We start from the raw sequence: 13,088 nt of genomic DNA on the forward strand, positions 1-13,088 counted from the left end.
ATCTTACAATTCTTCAATCAATGCTCTCTGTAAAACTGTGAAGAACTTTTAAAAAATACCAGCCAGGGACCTTTAGATGGCCAGTGTAACGCTCTCCCAACTGAGCTATTTCGGTGTGTTAGAAGTTTCTAGGTATACTTGTAACATTGGTGTTGCCACCTACTGGTTGGTCTGTGTCCAAAATGGTTCAAGTCCTTCATTCTATTGCTCTCTTTAAAACATCAGATATCATGCAACTGAGACTGCTGCCGAAACCCGGGATCGAACCAGGGACCTTTAGATCTTCAGTCTAACGCTCTCCCAACTGAGCTATTTCGGCACGTTCAAAGTTGTCAAGTATACCTGAAAAATTGGTGCTGCCACCTACTGGTTGGATATACCAAAAACTGTTGGCAATATTACCAAAAATTGTTGACAATATTACAATTGTTCAATCAATGGTCTCTGTAAACCTGTTAACAACTTTTGACGCATATTAGCCAGGGATCATTGGATCTACAGACTAATACCTTCCCAGTTGAGTCATTTCTGCGTGTTAGAAGTTGCCAGGTATACCTGTGACATCAGTGCTGCCACCTACTGGTTGGTCTGTCTCAAAAATTGTTGACAATCTTACAATTCTTCAATCAATGCTCTATGTAAAACTGTGGACACCTTTTAAATCATACCAGCCAGGGACCTTTAGGTGGCCAGTGTAACGCTCTCCCAACTGAGCTATTTCGGTGTGTTAGAAGTTTCTAGGTATACTTGTAACATTGATGTTGCCACCTACTGGTTGGTCTGTGTCCAAAATGGTTCAAGTCCTTCATTCTATTGCTCTCTTTAAAACAGCAGATATTATCCAACGGAGACTGCTGCCGAAACCCGGGATCGAACCAGGGACCTTTAGATCTTCAGTCTAACGCTCTCCCAACTGAGCTATTTCGGCACGTTCAAAGTTGTCAAGTATACCTGAAAAATTGGTGCTTCCACCTACTGGTTGGATATACCAAAAATTGTTGACAATATTACAATTCTTCAATCAATGGTCTCTGAAAACCTGTTAACAACTTTTGACGCATATTAGCCAGGGATCATTGGATCTACAGACTAATACCTTCCCAGTTGAGTCATTTTTGCGTGTTAGAAGTTGCCAGGTATACCTGTGAAATCGGTGCTGCCACCTACTGGTTGATCTGTCTCAAGAATTGTTGACAATCTTTCAATTCTTCTATCAATGCTCTCTGTAAAACTGTGAACACCTTTTAAAAAATACCAGCCAGGGACCTTTAGGTGGCCAGTGTAACGCTCTCCCAACTGAGCTATTTCAGTGTGTTAGAAGTTTCTAGGTATACTTGTAACATTGGTGTTGCCACCTACTGGTTGGTCTGTGTCAAAAATGGTTCAAGTCCTTCATTCTATTGCTCTCTTTAAAACAGCAGATATCATCCAACAGAGACTGCTGCTGAAACCCGGGATCGAACCAGGGACCTTTAGATCTTCAGTCTAATGCTCTCCCAACTGAGCTATTTCGGCACGTTCAAAGTTGTCAAGTATACCTGAAAAATTGGTGCTGCCACCTACTGGTTGGATATACCAAAAACTGTTGGCAATATTACCAAAAATTGTTGACAATATTACAATTCTTCAATCAATGGTCTCTGTAAACCTGTGGACACCTTTAAACTCATTTAGAATGTGAGAAGTTGCCAGGTATACCTGTAACATCGTTGTTGCCACCTAGGTAAGGAATAAGGAACGACCAGATCTACCAGGAGCTCTGTCTCTTCATAGCTGCTCACGGATCCAGATGACTTTTCAGCAGCGCAGAGACAAACTAAAAAAATTAAAAAGCGTTGCTGCTTGAAGCTTCTCTCACTCTAATTTTTTAACTTGATATCAAACACAAGCCACAGATCCAGCAGCACATCTATCATCTCCTCCAGGTTCTACATCTTTAGTGTTGTTGTCTTCTTCCTTTAGATCACACAATCAAATACGTCACAGCAGCTTCTCCAACCTCCTACTTCTGATCTGGGTGCTGAATTGTTATGGAAAAGAAACCAGACCGAGTTGAGATGAGTTGAGTTGAGTAGGTGCTGGTGGAAAAGCGCCCTTACTCACAGCGTATGCTGCTGTGGTCCCCGCAGTTCATTTTTTCACCACCCACTCGCACCTGTGGCAGCATAAAAACTTCCTGCTCCCACTGGACTTACATCAGGTTTTCTGGTGTCGCACTCCAACGGCCCTCCAAGACAAACGTCATATTCCCATCACAGTCATTTATTATGCTTTGAATGTTATGAATGCTGCACTGTGACGACACTGTGTCACCATCAAATTAAAAGCGTCAAAATATTTAAAAAAAGCAAAACAATTTAACAGTCTCATCCAGAAATAAAGAACAACAGCAAAATAATGTGTTGGAGAGGGAACAGGAGGAAGCAGAACGCTTATTTAGTCCTGTTCCTTCCTCACTATATCATATCATATGCCATAGAAAATATAAAAATTAAAAATTAAAATTAAATAAAATAAGAAAAGAAAGAAAGAACAAAATAATAACAAAAAAATAAATAAATACAACACACACAATTAATAAATAAAGATCAAGGCATAATTAAACTAGCCTCCTACAATATTAAACTCAAAAATGTAATTTCCAGTCACTGATCCAGAACAGCCATGAATACAGGGAGTTACATTTGTATCATATATGATGTATCACATAAGGAACAGAATAATAAAATAAATACCTACAGAAGGTAAATTAGTTCTTTAGAGGTCCTTATTTTTATATTTGTCAAGAATAGTTTTCTTGTATGTGTTTTTAAACTGTATAAAGTTAGTGCTTTGTTTGATTTCTTCATCCAGACCATTCCACAAAGTTCCCCCACAGACTGATTTGCACATGCTTTTAAGAGCAGTACGTACACACAGTTGTTTAAAATGTAGTTTTCCTCTTAGATGCTATTTTCCTTCTTTCTCTTGAAACATTTTTTGAATGTTTTCAGGCCGTGCATTATTTCTTGCTTGGAACATTATTATTGCTGTTCTAATTTTCACTAAGTCCATACATTTCAAAATGGTTTGATTTCTTCATCCAGACCATTCCACAAAGTTTCTGTTGATGGTGCACATCCTCATGTAGATGTGTGTGGGGGTGAGTATGTTAATGATGCAGATCTGCTGTTACCAGGCAGGATACACGGTGATTCCATTATCATTGATTAAGTGGCAGAGTGTGCGTGTCAGTGTGACACACGCACTATAAAAGGATTAGAATTATGGCAGCCAAGGAGTGTGTTTTTATGTGATGGTAGAACATTAATCAATGTGCTGGTGCTATCAGATTTTACTTATTATGGAGGTTAAAGGAACAATGAGTGTGTGTCCGTGTCTGGTATTTAGACCTGCAACCATTCACTCATCCTGAAGACGTAAGCAAGAAAAGGTCTCTCCAGTAGCCAAAAACACCCAAACCTTCTTTGTCTTTTTCATGCTGTATGTTGTTTTAAAACATGTTTTTGCCTAATTCTCACCAACAAATGCTCAACCTAATCACATAGAGGCAAGGCAAGTTTATTTGTAGAGCACAATTCAACACAAGGTAATTCAAAGTGATTCACATCAACATTAAAAGCGGCAAGACACAATTAAACAGTAAATAACAAATAAAATGAAATAAAATGATAAGAAAAGAGGTAAAATAATAAAAAGCACAAGTTATCAAAAAGTAAAGGCAGTAGAGACAGCAGGTACATCTCATTCTTAAAATGGCAAGAATTATGTTTCTATACGGTCAGCACGTACAAAGACCGGGTCAAATACAGTATTACAAAAGTAATCTGTAACAATTCGAACGGTGAATTAAACCAATTTGACAATTCTATACCACAATGCCTGTTTCCAGGTCTAATTTCACACAACTGAGGAGAATTACGTTTCTATACCATTCCATGCTACTGAATACGGCATGTACGTCTGCGTCATAAAGAAAACACGTCCAGTTTCAGTTTTAGACAGATCGTGAGGTTGTTCGCAGATTTACTGACGCAGATGTCGCAGATTTCTCTACCCGAGCAACAGAATGCAATGGAAACCATGAGGAACTTAAAGCAGCACTATGTAACTTTTCCACCTTAATCTAATATTTCATCATCATCATTGTGATGGTACATCAACTTCCAACAGGTTTAATGAACCTCTGTCATGGTCTGAGGGGTCTGTATCGCCTTCACTGGACTATGTAACTTTGAGGAGCATGGTAGGAACCCTGCCACACTACTGGTAAAGCACTACCGCTTTTGTCCAAAGAAGCCGCCAAACTCATTAATTTCAAGAAATGAAAGTATTCTACATATAAAACGTTGAACACTGAAAGACACCTTTTCAAATAAACAGTAAATGACAAATAAAATGAAATAAAATTATAAGAAAAGAGGTAAAATAATAAAAAGCACAAGGTGTTAAAAAGTAAGGGCAGTAGAGTAGAGCAGGTACATCTCATTCTTACAATGTCAAGAATTACGTTTCTATAGGGTCAAAACGTACAAAGACCAGTGTAGCAGTGCGAGTGCACTGCTACACTGCTATAGGTCTATGCTGCAGGGGGGCACCGACATGATCCGCTGGGCGGTGCCTCTCACCCTTCTTCTCCTCTCCTTTTCCCTGCCTCTCTTCTCCATTACCATTTTTATTTATTATAAATATCTCATAGCTATCATTTTTATCATTTTATCCTGACTCCCCCAGTCTGGCCTTCGGCAGGAGGGTCCCCCCTTATGAGCCAGGTCCTGGTCCAGGTTTCTTCCCTCCTAAAGGGGAGTTTTTCTTGCCACTGTTTGGCTTAAGGTTTTTCTCCCACTAGGGGAGTTTTTACCTGCCATTGTTTATATAATAATTGCTTGGGGTTTATGTTTATGTTTATGTTTATGTTCATGTTCTGGATCTCTGGAAAGCGTCTAGAGACAACATCTGTTGTATTAGACGCTATATAAATAAAATTGAATTGAATTGAATTGAATTGAATTGAATTGAATTGAGTGCTACGGGGGCCGACCGACAGGATAGAGGAGGACACAGAGTTTTGTGCAGAACCCTTTATTCGTCAAACACTTCCCAAACACCGCCACACGTGCACAAGCACAGCTCCAGCAGCTCCTCCAACATCAGCAGAACCACACGTCTCAGCAGCAGCTTCTCCTCTTATAAGGCTGGCAGGGTGGAGAGGTTGACAGGCCACACCTGTGTCCCGTCAGCCTGAGTGGCTGCAGCTCCTACTCTGCCACAACCAGGTCAAATACAGTATTACAAAAGTAATCTGTAACAATTTGTACGGTGAATTAAACCAATTTGACAATTCTATGCCACAATGCCTGTTTCCAGGTCTTATTTCACACAACTGAGGAGAATTAAGTTTCTATACATAGACTTTAATACCGACATCCAACCAAACAGCAACTGAACGGAGAGGTGTGTTACGGTGACATCTTCAAGGGTGGGAACATGGGTATGTATGTTTGGCTGTTCCAGAACATTACAGTGTCTGTTACAGCTGGAACCTCCTCTATCACTGAGATGGAGCTGCTCAGGCTTTCCTGGCTATGTGAGTCCAGCTGACAGCTAACTCGCTCTGTTGTCAGCTGGGTTTTGGTTTGTGCCAAATGCAGCCACTGAGGGAATCGCCACCATGTAGCCTAAGCAGTGACCAATGAGCACGACCGAAAGTTCTGATCATAACATTTGTCAATAGATGCCATATGGCTCAACAGAACTTCTTTCATACAAGCTCTGGAAATGCAGGGAGGACCAACTGCAGGCAGGTGAACACTAATGATTTGATTCTGTTTTATTGAAAAGGAAACAGGAAACTAATGGCACTTTTCCACTAGTACCTACTCGGCTCTAATCATATCATCTCGGCTCATTTCAAATCGGCCTGGTTTCTTTTCCATAACAATTCAGAAACTGGAGCAGAAGTAGGAGGTTGGAGGAAGCTGCTGTGACATATTTGAATGTGTGATCTAAACGAAGAAGACAACAACACTAATGGCGATTTTATACTAGTACCTACTCAGCGTGCCCCGACTCGGGACGCTTCATCACGCCTCCTACCGCCTCCACCCGCTTTGCCCTCGTTTCTTTTCAACACCCAGATAAGAAATAGGAGGTTGGAGTGAAGCTGCTGTGACGTATTTGATTGTGTATCTAAAAGAAGAAGACAACAACACTAAAGATGTAGAACCTGGAGGAGATGATAGATGTGCTGCTGGATCTGTGGCTTGTGTTCCATATCAAGTTAAAAAATGAGAGTGAAAGAAGCTTCAAGCAGCAACGATTTTTTTTTTATTTTGTTAATCAGCGCTGATGAGAAATAAAGCCTGAATTATGGTTCCGCGTTAAATCGATGGCGTAGCCTACGGCGTAGGCTCTGCATTGGTGTAACGCGGAATCATAAATCAGCCTTGAGCTGGAGCCGCGAGCAGCAGAGAAGAGACAGATCTCCTGGTAGATCTGGTCGTTCCTTATCTCCGTCTAGATCCCTTTTTAATTCTCTCCTCAGCACCAGGTTTATGAACATCTGACCCTCAGAGTTGGAACATGAAACAGACTTTTGCTGCCATTGCCTGTCGGATAAAATGAGGAAGCAGCGGGCTGCTCTCGCACTGACTCCTGCTTCCTGACTCAGACGTCTGACTCCAACCCCCCGACCAATCGGTGGCCTGTAGTGTGATGATGTCAGATACAGCCGACTCAGCAGCTTAGAACCTCGGCAGGATAGGTACAGAAAAGTATCTACTCGGCACGTTAGACCCCTAGTAGAAAAGAACCAGTCGAGTCGGGCTGAGTAGGTACTAGTGGAAAAGCGCCATCAGCTGCAATGTGAAGTATAAGGTTCTGGAGCCAGGTTCGATCAAAAAGCTTTGAAACTGCAGATTATAACGCAAAACTGATCACAGTTCAAATTTATCGTCTGTCCAATGGATAATTATCATAATAATTATCACCACTTGTGATAATTGTGACCCTTATCCCGGTAATTCCACCGTGTCTGCAACTCTCCCTCGAGGCCCGTCTGACATTTCCCTGGTCTGTATTTTACTTTTCATCTTGTACTTAAAATTTCTGCAGATGGCATATATTAAATTCAGCATTTAAACATTTCTTCTCAGGACCATTACTAGTGATAAGAGTTGAATGGGTAAAACCTACAGACGGGGGATAAAAAGAAAAAAAACAAGCCTTCTTTAGCTTTCAAGACAGATATCATTTGACATTCATGGAGTCGTGCACCAAGAAGTTGTTTTGCGGGTCAGACGAGGCCGTGGCGTCTGAAGGAGAACATTATATGAAAACTACTTGAACTGTGGGGCATTTTTAAAAGTTCAGCTAGTTCCAGACGGGCCTTTAAGAATCCTGCAGGTTTTTGTGCAACAGGACTCTAAAGCATTCTAAACACGACAGAAGGGGCAGCTTTTGTTTTCATTTGTTTTAAATCCCTACACTTTTGACTATCTGGGAGGTAAATAAACTAAAAGGCCAAGAGAAACCAAAGTATGCATGAAGAAATGAAGAAAGTGAAGAAAACGTAATCTCACTTGATCAAATCAAATCAAACGTTATTTATATAGCGCTTTTCATGCATAAAAATGCAACACAAAGTGCTTTACATAAACCATTAAACAAACATAAAACTTATTAATACAGGATAAGATTAGACTATGAAGTTAAAATACACACTAAAAGAGTATAAAAGTATAACATAAAATCCTAAGAGTAGGTCTAGAAAGCAAGATATTAAAAACTGAGAGAATAAAACAATAGAATGTATAAAATAGACCATAAATAACGACTAAAACGTTTAAATATAACATTGAGATAAAACAATGAGATAATAAAACAGGTTAAACTAAACTAATGATTAATATAAAACAGAGCAGTAAGATCAAATAAAAATAGGGGTATAAAGGGTTAAATGAGTCAGTTAAAAGCCTGATAAAGAAATGTGAAGCAGGTGAATCAGGTGAGAGTAAGAAACTGGACTGGGGACGTTTGGACACAGAACATGTGAATGGATCAGAGTTTAACCATGAATTCTTGTCAATATACCTGTCGGAGATAAATACAGAAGAAGATGCCTCAGATTCTTTCCACGATGTTCTTAAATTGAGTGAAAAGGGCAAATTAAAAATAAAAGAAGTGGTATTATAAGTCTTACAGTTCCAGGTTTTGTAATTTAACACATTTTTCATGAATATTTTCTCATTTTTTTCATTCTTTGATATTTGTTGTACCTTCATTCAGCCTCTGCCTTGTACTGTCTCATACGTGCTTCTGTTGACGCACTTGTATTGCACTTTCACTAAAAATCAATGAAAAATGTTTGTTTTTGACAATGTGGCAAGGCAAGTTTATTTGTATAGCACAACGCAAGGTAATTCAAAGTGCTTTACATCAACATTAAAAAGCGGCAAGATACAATTTAACAGTAAATAACAAATCAAATGAAATAAAATGATAAGAAAAGAGGTAAAATATTAAAAATCACAAGTTATTAAAAAGTAAGGACAGTAGAGTACATCAGTACATCTCATTCTTAAAATGGCAAGAATTACGTTTCTATACGGTCAAAACGTACAAAGACCGGGTCAAATACAGTATTACAAAAGTAATCTGTAACAGTTCGTACGGTGAATTAAACCCATTTGTCAATTCTATGCCACAATGCCTGTTTCCAGGTCTTATTTCACACAACTGATGAGAATTACGTTTCTATACCATTCCATGCTACTGAATACGGCATGTACGGCTGCATGATAAAGAAAACACGTCCAGTTTCAGTTTTAAACAGATCGTGAGGTTGTTTGCAGATTTACTGATGCAGATGTTGCAGATTTCTCTACCCGAGCAACAGAATGCAATGGAAACCATGAGGAGCTTAATCAACCAGTACATTGAAAAGAAAAGCAATACATGAAGTGTGAAGAAGGTTAGAGTCTGTCTATCAGACAGATTATTAAAAAGTTATTAAAAAGTAAGGGCAGTAGAGTCCAGCAGGTACATCTCATTTTTACAATGGCAAGAATTACGTTTCTATACGGTCAAAACGTACAAATAACCGGGTCAAATACAGTATTACAAAAGTAATCCGTAACAATTCATTCGGTGAATTAAACCAATTTGACAATTCTATGCCACAATGGCTGTTTCCAGGTGTGATGCTTAACAAAATCATTTTCTTTCTGCTTTTCCCTTCAGGTGTCAGCACAGTGGATCAGGTGACTCCATCCTAACCTGTCTCCTGGATGCTCGTCCGTCACACCAGCCAACGCTATCTCCTCTTTCACCACATCCAGAAATCTCCTTTTTCTCCTTTCCCAGCTGTTTCTGCTGCAGGAAGCTCCACCTCCAGCATCCTTCTATCAGCACAGTCCCCATCCCTCTTCTTTATGTGCCCAAACCCTCTCCGTCTGGCCTCTCTCACTCTGTCACCCAGACGTCTAACCCTTGCTCTTCCTCTCATGTGTCCCATCCATCCATGTCACTCCCAGAGAAAATCTCAACACCTTTAACGCTGTCACCTCCAGTTCTGCTTCCTGTCTCTTGGTCAGTTATGTTCCATCAAACAGTTATTTAAAATGAACTGTCTTGGTCTAAAAACTGTTATTTTTTCATTCAACACTGTGTTTTACAGTGGCCGACAAGGGCCAAACGCACTGCAATGGCCTAATGCATCTCAGTTAAGGAAAACGGCTTCAAGTACAGAAACGATTCAAATTCACAAACTCAAAACGAGGTACAAAAAGAGGAACGTGGTGCAAATGAAAAAACGTGCTGCAAAAAACAAAGACAAATGCAGCATCATCAAACGCTGCAAATAGAGAAACGATGCAAATCACAAAACGATATAAAACAAGAAACTATCTTCAAAAGAAAAACGCTTCATAACTACACTACAACCGGAAGTGCTCCAAACCTGCTGGGGGCGCTCTCAGCCTTTTTTCTCAACATTTTGACTTTTTTCTCGACATTTCGACTTTTTTCTCGAAGTGCATAATGAAAAAAAAAATCTTCCTCTAAAATATTGTTTTATTTTTCTCCTGCTGGCCCTAATACTCTTCCGTAGTTTTCCTCTACGGCTGACTGACATGGCTAAAACAGGTAATAACTGAAACAGGTCATTTGTGGTATGTAACGTACCTGTATGGGACCAATGGACGTTACCTGTGAACCTCTGACACATTGGCCCCTTTGGAAATTATGGCATATTGTTGTGACGGCATTCATGCAGTAGACATTAGAACAAAAGACCAGGATTGCCTTTTATTTATAAATCCAGGCTTATATATCCAACTCTACCCGCAGAAAGTCACTCATTCATCCCTGACTGAGATCTGCTGGAGAGCTCTGCAGTGGTCTGCTCAGCACCTCCACTAACCAGCTGCCTCGTGCTGCCAGTTCTCAGACACCCATGCAAAGATGCAGCAAAGGAAATGCATGCTGCACTTTCAGCTGGATCCACACTGCCCCCTGCTGGTGGACAGAGGAACACCCCCCTCAGAACTAAAACTATCCTAATCCAAGGTGGTCAAATAACTTCCTCAAGCAGCAGATCCTTTAAAAGGAATAAATATTCTGTTAAATCACATCCTGAGAATTAATCCAACAATGAATTTTAGTTTATAGTTTTATTTGGATCCCCATTAGCTACAGCAAAACTGCAGCTATTCTTCCTGGGGTCCGACACGTAATACACAGTACATTACAACAAAAAATTAAAAGTGGGTTCCATGCAGACATAGCTCTGTACATCACCGTTCTTTTACCATAGTTTCTTTATTCTTGGCAGTGAAAAGTTCCCTCTGAGACGTCTTGTGCTGTAGCTTTTAGCACTAAGCCCGAGCTGACAGTGACGTTTCTTCTGCTGAACAAGACTGAGCTCAAGAGATCCGTGCAACCCAGTGAAGATGTTGTCAATGCATGCAAGCCGATGTTGCAAGCACGCTGTCGTTTGAGAGGAAGCTGTAAAATGATACATATAGATGGACTGGCAAGAGAAACGCAAGAAGTGGCCACATGCAGTCGTAGTGGCTGAGTCATCCTGGCTCCACAGGCTCCATCTCGACTGCTATTGATTATTCATTTCTCTTCATTTGTGCACATGTGGGAGAGTCTGGCAGAGACAAACTAACGCATAATATCAGGTCCTGACAGCAGTAAATGCAGAAAACAGTTTGGTAAATGTGTTAATCATTTGTGTTATTTATATTCAAGAGCGAGCAGTTGATTCGGGCCCCGGCTCCCACACCCCAAACTTAGAGAGGAAGACGGAGGTGGAGGAAATAGATGAAGGTTCAGGATGCAAACTTAGCAAGTGCAAATGCTCATTTACCTATTTTTTTAATGAACCAGTTGCTAACATTGTTAGCTAGATCAGTGGCTGCTTGTTGGTATTAAAAAGGAGCCTATATCAGGAATTCAGTTAAAGCATCACTATTGTCATCTATAGCTCAGTTTAGACACAGAGGTTACGTTCATTTTAACATGCCGTCCAGGACTGTTGGAAATGTTTTCTTTTCCTCTTTAGTCTCTCAGTTGACATGCTAGCACTTGTTTTGGAAATGATCCGCCGCTGTCCCACCAGCCCAACCCAGGTCCAGTATCTTACATTTTAAGATAGATTTAGGAGAAATCCAAAATAAATACCTGTCAACCACTTACAAACTACAATTATGTGCTCAGAATCTGATACGCCTATCTTTGTTGACACTGAAATGCTGTTGACATTCCTATGTATGTGATTCCTATAATAGCGCCTCAATGAAAACACAAAGGGGAATTAAAGCACACTTATTTATTTTAAATATTTTCAGTTTATATACATAGTGATTGTCTTCAAGTGAAACATTTACATTTTCTTTTAATTTGTCATTTTCACTCGTGGCTCTCTGGCATTCATGACTGATGACACAGACCCATTTTTCTGCCTCCGGCTGAAATAACTTTCACAAAGCGTAACTGAGCCCCATCCTGCTCCTCTTTAGGAAAGTAAATTTGGTTCCGCATGTTTACAGTAGATATATTTACATGAAGTCTTCCCTTTTTGGGCAGAAATGTTTTCTCTCTGGTTACATCCATCCATCTCTGATTTGTTGTTCCATGTGCCCTGGGTGGATGCTAGCTGGGAGGCTAGTGACAATTCAGTTTGCAGTTTAAAAATTATTATATTATAAAATGAGAAATTTATGGGAAAATACTACTACAGGAGGACGGTGGGAAAGAGGGGTGAAATACGGTAGTTTCCCAGCCAAAACGGGAGACTTGACAGGTAAGCACTTGTTAGCCAGACCCGAAACCAGCTTTTTACACTTTGCATTTTGCATTTGTTCAATGCTTTTCTTTCTCTGTATGATGAGCTATGCCAAACTATTAAGCATTTTTGTGACACCTCAGGGCAACACAAATAAGAGAGACTTTGCTAAAGTCTGGTCATCCCGCTGCTGCTTCCACCTGCCTGCGATCCCCACCCCCCTCTGGTCATCTCGCTGCTGCTTCCACCTGCCTGCGGTCCCCCCCCCCTCTGGTCATTCCGCTGCTGCTTCCACCTGCCTGCGTGGATGTCTGCTGTGTGCTGCTGACGTCCCCGACCCCCCAGTCTGGCCTCTGGCAGGAGGGTCCCCCCTTATGATCCAGGTCCTGGTCCAGGTTTCTTCCCTCTTAAAGGGGAGTTTTTCTTGCCACTTTGGCTTAAGGTTTTTCTCCCACTAGGGGAGTTTTACCTGCCATTGTTTATGTAATAATTGCTCAGGGGTTTAGGTTCTGGGTCTCTGAAAAGCGTCTGGAGACCACATTGTGCCTCCTGAATCCGAGGTTCAACTATCGGCCGTATTCTCCTCTCCAGTACCCTGGCATTAGACTTTCCCGGGGAGGCTGAGAAGTGTGATCCCCCTGTAGTTGGAACACACTCTCCGGACCCCCTTTTTAAAAAGAGGGACCACCACCCCGGTTTGCCACTCCAGCGGTACTGTCCCCTTCCTCCATGCGATGTCGCAGAGGCGTGTCAACCAAGATAGCCCTACGACATCCAGAGACTTGAGGTACTCAGG

At 40.8% G+C, this 13,088-nt stretch overlaps 3 non-coding genes across 3 annotated transcripts; all 3 read right to left on the reverse strand.

The window, feature by feature from the left end:
* Positions 1–246: 246 nt before the first annotated feature.
* On the reverse strand, positions 247–319 carry trnaf-gaa (transfer RNA phenylalanine (anticodon GAA)). The gene has a single exon. It is a non-coding gene; the product is annotated as a tRNA-Phe (tRNA).
* Positions 320–855: 536 nt separating this feature from the next.
* Positions 856–928, reverse strand: trnaf-gaa (transfer RNA phenylalanine (anticodon GAA)). Its single transcript has one exon. It is a non-coding gene; the product is annotated as a tRNA-Phe (tRNA).
* A 514-nt stretch (positions 929–1,442) lies between these two features.
* On the reverse strand, positions 1,443–1,515 carry trnaf-gaa (transfer RNA phenylalanine (anticodon GAA)). Its single transcript has one exon. It is a non-coding gene; the product is annotated as a tRNA-Phe (tRNA).
* Positions 1,516–13,088: the final 11,573 nt, after the last annotated feature.

This window comes from Cololabis saira, chromosome 6 (genome assembly GCF_033807715.1).
Source record: "Cololabis saira isolate AMF1-May2022 chromosome 6, fColSai1.1, whole genome shotgun sequence".
Classification (NCBI taxonomy): domain Eukaryota; kingdom Metazoa; phylum Chordata; class Actinopteri; order Beloniformes; family Belonidae; genus Cololabis; species Cololabis saira.